This window comes from Panulirus ornatus, chromosome 68 (assembly GCF_036320965.1).
Source record: "Panulirus ornatus isolate Po-2019 chromosome 68, ASM3632096v1, whole genome shotgun sequence".
In the NCBI taxonomy this organism is placed as follows: Eukaryota; Metazoa; Arthropoda; class Malacostraca; order Decapoda; family Palinuridae; genus Panulirus; species Panulirus ornatus.
The window spans coordinates 12,616,358-12,625,881 of NC_092291.1; positions in this window are offsets into that span (position 1 = coordinate 12,616,358).

The following is a 9,524-nucleotide window of genomic DNA, read 5'->3' on the forward strand; positions in this document are numbered from 1 at the left end:
AGAAGTCAAAATTCCTTATCAGAGGGTGGAACCAAGATATCTTTGCTGTTGAAATTGTCCTCCTTCTCATCACAATAGTAGGTCTTCCATGCTTTCGGCAGGCATATGTCAATAACCCAGTGAGGATACCTTAGTATAAATGTAATAACATCAATATGGTCAGTTTCTCCATTTAAGAATTCAGGTGTCGCAAATTCTGAAGGGCGTAAGAAGCGTAACCATAAAAATAGAAATCTTGACAAACTCGCGAAGCTTCGAGAGGGGATGAATAAGTGCAACGACTTGGGTAGGTTTCCAATAAACTCTTGAGCCTAAGGCGTCTGACTAATCTTATTATCTAAGTGTCTAAAACGGGCAATGAATTGCTGACTTCCTCCTCTATTCCGAAATCTATAGAGGGAATTAATGAAAGTTATAAAGGGAACTAAATCTTTGACTTTTTATTCAAAGAATTCCTTAGAATCCTCACCGGGAGGCTATAGACATAAAATATCTTCATATTTGTGCCATGGTGAATTGAAGAAGGCACAGATCTGAGAAACGAGCCTAATTTAAAAGAATTCCATATATATATCTAGAGATTTGTTTGTGCAAGTTTCCATTAACTTTGAAAACACAGTCCATCATATATTATTTACAGACCTCAAAGAAATATACTATGACTAAGAGGACGTTCTAATTTACAGCCGAAAGCTCGGAGCACCTGTGTTTATTTCCCTGCGAGTATACTCATATATATATATAAGGTTCATAGTGTGAGTGTAAAGGAAAATGACCTCACGTAACGCAGTCCGGCGAGGAGCAAGTCTTTGGAAACTTCGTCTGTATCAAGTTAAGACAATGCTAGACCGAGAACAAGTTGTGAAATGTAGGGAATGTTAATATCCGCCGGCGGAATAATCTGACAAAAGCCCCAGCGACGCAGCACACCACAGCCTAGCCAACAAACTTGCTCCCAGCTGGGGACGCGCGCGCGCGCCACTCTCACATTTCACTTTCAGGAGGTTACCCATCCACGATTTAATTCATCACAACTCAAGGGCACTCGTCCAGGTAACGCTATCCCGTGTGTTTGAAGTCACACCTCATAACATATTCCGAGAGACTATAACGAAGGGGTTAAAGAACTCTCACGTGTTGCTTACGATCGAACTCCTTAAAACCTCATGCAAACGAGTCTGAAGGTCCCGATCGCTAACACCTATATCTACTTTGAGTGTCTATATAGCAAACACGTATCTGAGAAATCACAAAAAAGAAAAAAAAGGCCTATGTAAAACGTGTCATACTACAGGTAGAGAAGCAGGAGAATACTACCTAGCGTCAGAGGCAAAAGGGAACAACGGTACATAACATTGTCACTCAACCTTCATCTGTAGTGTTTCCATCCGAGACGCAATAATGACTTTTTCCTTTCCCCAGGAGTCCAGTACGACGAGAGGTTCACGCTACTACTTTTCGCCGTGACATCAGAGCAGAGTACAACCCAGTCGAAATCAAGGGCACTGGAACCACACACTCTCTCTCACATAAAGGAGAATGTGAGAACTGGGAACCTGCACACTGAGCGACAGAGGCTGAGCGCCAGTCAGCTCACTAGAGGAGGAAGATAAAGAGAGAGAGAGAGAGAGAGAGAGAGAGAGAGAGAGAGAGAGAGAGAGAGAGAGAGAGAGAGAGAGAGAGAGAGAGAGAGAGAGAGAGAGAGAGAGCGAGAGAGAGAGAGAGTCCTGCATACTGTACAGGTCCTTCGTCCTTCAACCTGATTGGTGGGAAGGAAAGAAAAATAATGTTGAATATTATCAGACGAGAGATGGGTACAGTGGAGAGAACAGAGCAAGGACCCTCCATATTGTTGTGTGTGTGTGTGTGTGTGTGTGTGTGTGTGTGTGTGTGTGTGTGTGTGTGTGAGGTGCGTGGAGGGTGGGCTGGAGTGGGCTTTAGGACGAGGTCCAGAAAGCGACGAGATGAGTGGTGCTTCTTCACGCTGCAAGACAAAGGGGGAGACTTTTTTGGTCCCAGGAAAAGGGACGGAGGAGATTAAAGAAAATACATATATCTTAAGAGGAGGAGGAGGAGGAAGGAGAAGGAAGGAAGGGGGGAGAGAGAGAGAGAGAGAGAGAGAGAGAGAGAGAGAGAGAGAGAGAGAGAGAGAGAGAGAGAGAGAGAGAGAGAGAGAGAGAATAATACATTAGAAAGGGAGAAGTGAAACGCGAGAATTATGGTCATCACAGATAGAGGTGAGAGGTAACGAGGCTTGCATTACGGGGAAGAGGGATGGTGGTGGCCGCCGGGTCGTCTCCACATACACACACACACACACACACACATACACACACACACACACCGGTGCACGAGTTTATTGCCTTTATCGCCGACGTGTGACGCAAATCGACATCTTTATACAGAACTAAGAAAAATCTAGGCAAGAATCTAGCGTATTTTTTTGGGGGGAGGGATCATCCCATTTTCTTTTCTTGAAACTGGGAGGAGTTTTTTTTTTCATCATCTCATTTTCTTTTTCCTTCTTCACACTGGGAGGATGGTGATCATAGCTTCCTCCCTATCATTATCATTATCATCAACATAAGCCCCCCCCTTCACTGAGGATACCCGGGAACGACAAGCCGTGACTAATTAAGAGCTAATTAACATATGTAATTACTTATCTTAATTTTATTACGGCATAATTAACACAACTAAATTAAGCGAAAATACAAATGTCAAACTCATGATCTTGAATCAACACATGAGAGAGAGAGAAACACGACCTTTATCAACATTCAGAAAACAAAAGGGAGCTCCAGAGGGTGCTTGTCTCCTCTTTCACACGAATATAATGAGGTTGAATCCCCTTGTAATACGTAACACTGGAGTAAATTACAAAGACAAATAAATACGGGGTGTCATCAAATATTCCAAAGTCGCTGAAGTAGAGCAAGGACACAGTCGGATATACACACACACACAGGAGCAAAAAGAGCTACGCTGCAACACGAGCGTAAAAACATCTCTCTCCATAACACAGGAATAGTAATCACATACACACATGTGCCTTACATTACCCACGACCTCCTGCCGTCGGAATACTAGGTTTCCCAGATCACACCTGACCCTTGCAGGCGGACGCGTGGAGCAGTAACGAGCCACACTCGCGGCAGGACATCCATACCGAGCTGTTCTGAGGTAAGGCCCATTCACGTCACCAACTGCTCCCTGTGGCACAGGTTTACTAGGGCGTTCAGAAACTCCCATCGTCACTGCTGCCTCCACTTAACTAACCATGAGCACGACGGTACGACTCTATGACGGCCTAGTCTTTTTGGCCTGACCTGGGCTTTATATGGTGCGACCAGAGGGTGGGTCTCTCCCATCGTGATCAAGGCTTTAGGGAGTGAGATGATACGGACACCCAGCAAATCTGGCTTTTACCATCGTCGGTCTGTGCCCAAGCTGACGACATTTATGTACGGCAAGGCCAGGCTAGACTAGACAGGAGGAGGTGGTGGAGGGGTTTGAGGGGACTCGAAGAAAGGACAGAGGACGAAACGACTGTAAGAACAACAAGCAAAACACTTTAACTACTGAATACTTACTTCACACAAAAGGAAAACTTGTTATTTTTTGTAAGGCATCAGAATCCTCGAAACACTGCAAGACTATAAAAGAGAGACTAATGGATGGTTAAATAAATCATTTAAGTAGTGGATAATATTTAGAAAAAAAAAACTTGCTATCAATGCAGTGATTTTAAACTTTGGCAGTTACTATAAGAGTGTTACGTTGGGAGCACACACGAGAGGCAGACGACCGAAGATATGACGATGTCTGATGAGGTTATCTGCTGGGAAAGCCAAGCGACAGAAGACATGCTGGTCTAATACGAGGCAGATTACCTGCTGGGAGCACAATGACATCCAACGTCCTTAATCTATATGGATAAACACAGTTCATCGAAACAGTCCGCATGACAGAGTGACGCCAAAGGGCAGTTGCTGAGGACGAAAGCTTTCATCACTGCAAAAGTATAAAGGTCTTCATGGCGAAAGGAAGGTGAGAAAAGGGACGAGAAATGTCAGGGGAGAAGATAGGGGTCAGGGCCTGGGACAACAAGACCACTCCATATTGCAGGGGAAGGCGGGTGCCAGGGTATTTGGCAGGGCGGAGAAGTCTCGACAGAGGGCGGGTGTTGCACACACTGCAGGAAAACAAAGAGGATTTTTCAAATAGACAAAAGGGCTGAAGGATTCAAAGACTACTGCAGAAGGGGAAAGAACGCCAGAGTCATTCAGAAGAAAGGGAGGGGTGAGACGCGAGATTTATGGCCAACAGAAGAGAAAGAGGAGGAGGATGAGGCAGGAGGGAACGAGGTTTGCATGACAGGCTGCAGGAGTGACCAGGTCCGGGTTGATGCCGCTTGTAAACGTAAATTAACAACTTAAGCACGACGGTACGACCCTTGGACGTGAGGACCTGGTCTTAATGTCTTGTTCAAGGGTTGTATCTTCGTTATCAAGACGTTAAGCACTACATATAATAAGAGAGCAATGTACCAGCGGAGGTGGAGTTAAGGAAAGACAGACAAAAGGTCTTTCGTCAATCTATTCTACCCAAGCCTTACATACCGTCAAGCTGAGGCATCCCCGAACCTAAGCCTGGTTTAGTGCCGGGCCATGCCATCCGACCAAGACCTAGCGTGGTTTACCGTCTAGCTACGCCATCCAGGTCTCCTCGACGGACAATTTCTGGCACCCTAAACCTCAGATCGATTCCATGCCTCAACCTGTGTCGACGAGGGGATTAAACGCGGCTCGCTCGTTGTATGTGCGGTGCGTGTGCCGCACTACGTCCTACCTCAACACGTCGGATGTTGAGAGCTAAACGTCAGATAAAACTATGTCTGTCTGCCTCGCCTATATGCGTCCTCTGGCTACGCCCAGGAAGAGTGGACGTCGACTGCACTTTGACAGTTAAGTGTACACCTTCATCAAAAGTCAACGCAACACAGCGGACGACATTACTCTCTCGGAGAACTGGAAGGAAACCATGCCACACAACACACACACACGACACACGAGTACAGTTCTTTTCCCGGGAACAAGGAACGGAGACATGTCGCACAACATAAACGACACCTGACACGAAATTATCCCACTTCACGTGGAGGGCACACGAGGCAAGCGACACAGGACACATGTCCACATTTCCACATGACAAAGCAAGCAAGCAAGCAGCAGGAAAAGCTGCAGTCTCGACCGGTAAACCAAAGATGGACTTTTTATGCTTTTATGGAGGAAAGAAAATATAATAATAATTATAATAACAGAAGGTCCATTTTAACTAATCATCTGCCTAATGGATCCCAATAATTTGGTGCTTTATAATCGGCTTCTGAGGGGGAAGGGGGGACAGGGTGAGGGTGGAGGAGGAGGGGGGCCCTCCTGGCTGGCTTGCGGACCGCCTTGGCTTTAGTGGCCACAGCCGCTGTATACCACAGCGTCATTTCCGTCTCTATGGACCGGGCTGATACCGCCGCATTCTATCGGTCCGGGGGATGTCGGAGGGGCCGTCGACTGTGGCAGTAATGAATTAAACAAGTTTCAAAACAATGGGGTTACGTCTGTTACGCCAGGCGATGAAATGGAGCGCCTGACGTCACACTGGTGAGAAATATCCATAATCAAGTACTATTGAAAGAAGAAATATATATATATATATATATATATATATATATATATATATATATATATATATATATATATATATATATATATATGATCTACAAAGCTACACAAATCGTGTGTCCAGTGATAAATGCTTCCCTATTCACATCAACGGTAGGAAAGTCAGTTGCACTGTGTCACTGAAACTAATGACTGACATACCTAATCATAACACACACACACACACACACACACACACACACACACACACACACACGTTCACACACTCAGTCTGTGCTTGGGGTAACGGTACCCCTTTCCAAGTAAGAAATACTAACATGTATGCCACGTGACCTGAACCGACGGAAATTTGCATATCAACCAGAATTACATTCACAAGATTATAAATTAAGTGCGTCAACTAAAGGGTCAGAGAGCTGGGCTTTATGCAAATTCGGTGTCCACGTAGCTGGGGACCCCATCTCTCCCCTCCAGCCAAGCCGACCACCCTATACCCCTAACCATCCGGTCGCCCGGCTTCAAGCAAGGAACTTCCTTCGGGTGATAACAGGGAGACAGAGAGACAAATTCGGACAGTTGACAGGCCACACATTGAAGACCATACAAGCAATTCTGATCAATTATAGGAGGAGAATCACCTACCATTCATGAACAACAAAAAACGGAACAGCACTTCGTTATCATGGATATGTACATTGGAGAACACGGTACACAAGATCGAAAGAAACACGTACGGTCTCTGGAATAATCAGCCAAGGTCATCAAGCACACAGAAAACATAGAAAGTGAGGCTGATATACCAGTGGAATTAAGAGTGGACCCTTGCTGGCCATCTCTCTTACACATCAACTATTTGATGAATCGCTTCCCCCCTCCACGCAACACCCAACTCGCTCGTCGCCTTCCGAGAAACAGCTGAATGAATCCTCCTCGTTCTCTAGAACTGCCGAGGAATATCGAAGCAAGTGGATGGAAAGATTACAGCTACAGCTGTGCGCAATGTTGGTGTTCCTTGTTAAGATATAAGAGATACTGCTCATGATATTAATATTTATGTTAACTATAAAAAGAGATACTGTCAAGATATTGGTATTTCCAGAAACTATCGAAGAAGTATCGACAGAAAACTGGTATTTCTGGGAAAGATAGAAGACTCAATTGTCAATATATTGGTATTTCTGGAAAGGATCGAGGCGGAACCGTTAAGTTAGTGTGTTAAGTTGAAGGGGATAACAGAATTCCCCCACGGAAACAGAGCATAACACAAGAGAAAAATGAAGTCCAGCGAAGATGAAGGTTAAACCTGAAAAACGGTATTTTGATCGAGAGAATGAACATTTAATCCCCTGAGCGCGACGTCACTGGGTAAGCTGGAGTGGCCCTCTGACCCGATCCTTCAGCATCAAGTCGGAGGAAAAGGCTCATACCATCATGCACCACAGGGTCAGATCCATCTGGACCACTGTCGTCTGAACACTGCCTTTGATAATCACGAAGGTCCCATGATTCTCATCTAAAACAGTGTCCCACACTCCCTCAAGCAAGGTGTCTGGGCCACACAGCTCCTCCTTCATCAATCTGGTTCCCAGGTTACATGCGGTGTCTGAAGAAATCTATACTGCAGCTTTCTGAGTCAAGGGCACACGATGGAAATAATTCTGGCGAGCGCTCGCCTGGCGCTTCTACCATCGTCGCTGGAGACCGGCAGCCGAGGGGCTGATGGACTGCATTTACTGGGTATACAAGTTAGCCAGAATTCGACTCACTCACCACATCCCTGGCCTCGAGGCTCCCCCTTGCTATAAGCTACAGCAATGACAATCGTTGGGAGACCCGAGAGCGTCAGCACATACGCTGCTTTCTGTAGGTCCTCCGCACGTTGGCACACGGGTTATCCACAACAACACACCCACAAACGCAGTACCTAAGTGGATCTAGATAAGTGGCAAAATAAGACTGGGTTCTACACACCAACAGTTACATCCACACACACTACCACCTTCACTACACTCACCTCAATCAGTCTCTACCTAACTCACCTCTACCACAACCTCGGCCAATCCATACCGCCACCTCCGCCCACTAAACGCTCCATCATGCCTCCCCTCGACACTTCTACCCTGGTTGACGAACATCTTCGCCATACGCGCATGACATGGCGACCACGAAAGGGGGGGAGAGGACAAGGAAATGGTGTCAGTCTTGGTTACGAAGGCTTAAAGCCAAGGAAGCAACAGAGATAGGCAGGCTGGAGACGGTCGAGGGAGGAGGCAAGAGGGAGATCTAGCCTGTAATTGCATTTGTGGAACCCGTCCTGATATTAAATTCAGGCTTCGTGTTCCGCATGCCAGAAGGATGGGCAGTGGGTGTGGTGGGAGAGGGATGGGAGGCGGGGCAAGAATTGGGGGTAGGGAGATACATATTTCTTCCAGCTGTAACTTAAGGAACGGATCCCTACTTAATACCAGGTGGAGAGAGAGAGAGAGAGAGAGAGAGAGAGAGAGAGAGAGAGAGAGAGAGAGAGAGAGAGAGAGAGAGAGAGGGGCATTACAGGTTAAGGAAACTTGCTAAAGGTTTTACCCCGCCTGGGAATCGACCCTGGGTCCCCCTTGCGTGCCAGGCACACGTTCAACTGCTACACTACAAGCAGCAAGGGGGGAGGGTGATGGGGAATAGGCATGGGTGAGGAGGACGACGAGGAGGACGATAGAAGAGGGGGGGTTGTGCTAGGAAGAGTACGTGGGTGAGGGTAGAGGAACCAGTAGGGAAAGACGAACTGGAAGAAAGGAGAAGGGAGAATAGTATGGGGAGGAGTATGGGTGAGGAGGAGGAGGAGGAGGAGGAGGAGGAGGGAAAGGGGAAACAGGCGCGAGGGAAAGGGGAAGGGGATATTGATGATGAGGATGATGAGGATGAGGATATTAGTGAGGGGAAGCACAAGGCGGTAAGGAAGTGGTAATACTGGTGAAGGAGGAGCGTGTGTGTGTGTGTGTGTGTGTGTGTGTGTGTGTGTGTGTGTGTGTGTGTGTGTGTGTGTGTGTGTGATAAGGCAAACAGGTGTGGAACAGAGGATACAGGGTGTAGGGAAGGGAGATTGTGCGGGAGAAGAGATCTGGTGGGAAAAGGGGGGTACATAGATGATGGGGGAACGGGGATATTAGAGGGAGAGGAGTTATCGGGTGATGGTGATGGCAGGATGGGGTATGGAGATGAAGGATGGGGACGAGGGTGGTGGGTGAGGAAAGGAAGGGAGATAGGATACTGAAAAATGGGGCAATGACGGATAGGATGGGATACTACGATACTGAGGAGGACGCGACCGTGGGGAGAGAGCGCGGAAGCAGACGACAAGAAAGAGTTACAAAAATATGGGTCCGGGCGGAATGGTAAACGTGTTACGTTTTGCGGACGAGTCTGTCGTGTGTGACGCGACGTTCTCCCCCCCCTCTCTCTCTCTCTCTCTCTCTCTCTCTCTCCTCCCGATCGACTTCGCTAACTGCACAATGGCTGTATGTTTTCCCTCCTCCACTTCTTCTGGAGCGTCCGTCAAAGAGGACACGACGTCAGTGGGGTCGCAGAGTCTGGCGATTCTCTACGACGGATCGGGAACCCTGATAATGTCTTTGCTCATTTCTTGGCACTGTTATATAAGAATACTTCACTATCTGTATCTGTTATCTCGATGGGGATTTCGCAGGGAGACGCATGAGCGACAATCGCAAATGTCCTGTTTGATATGATGTCCTCGTCGATCGAGTCATGGGAGGCTGTTGTGGATAATACTGCACGTGATGTTATGGGTAGGGTAATGGCTGTTGCTGTGTGCGGTAAATGTGCCGTCAT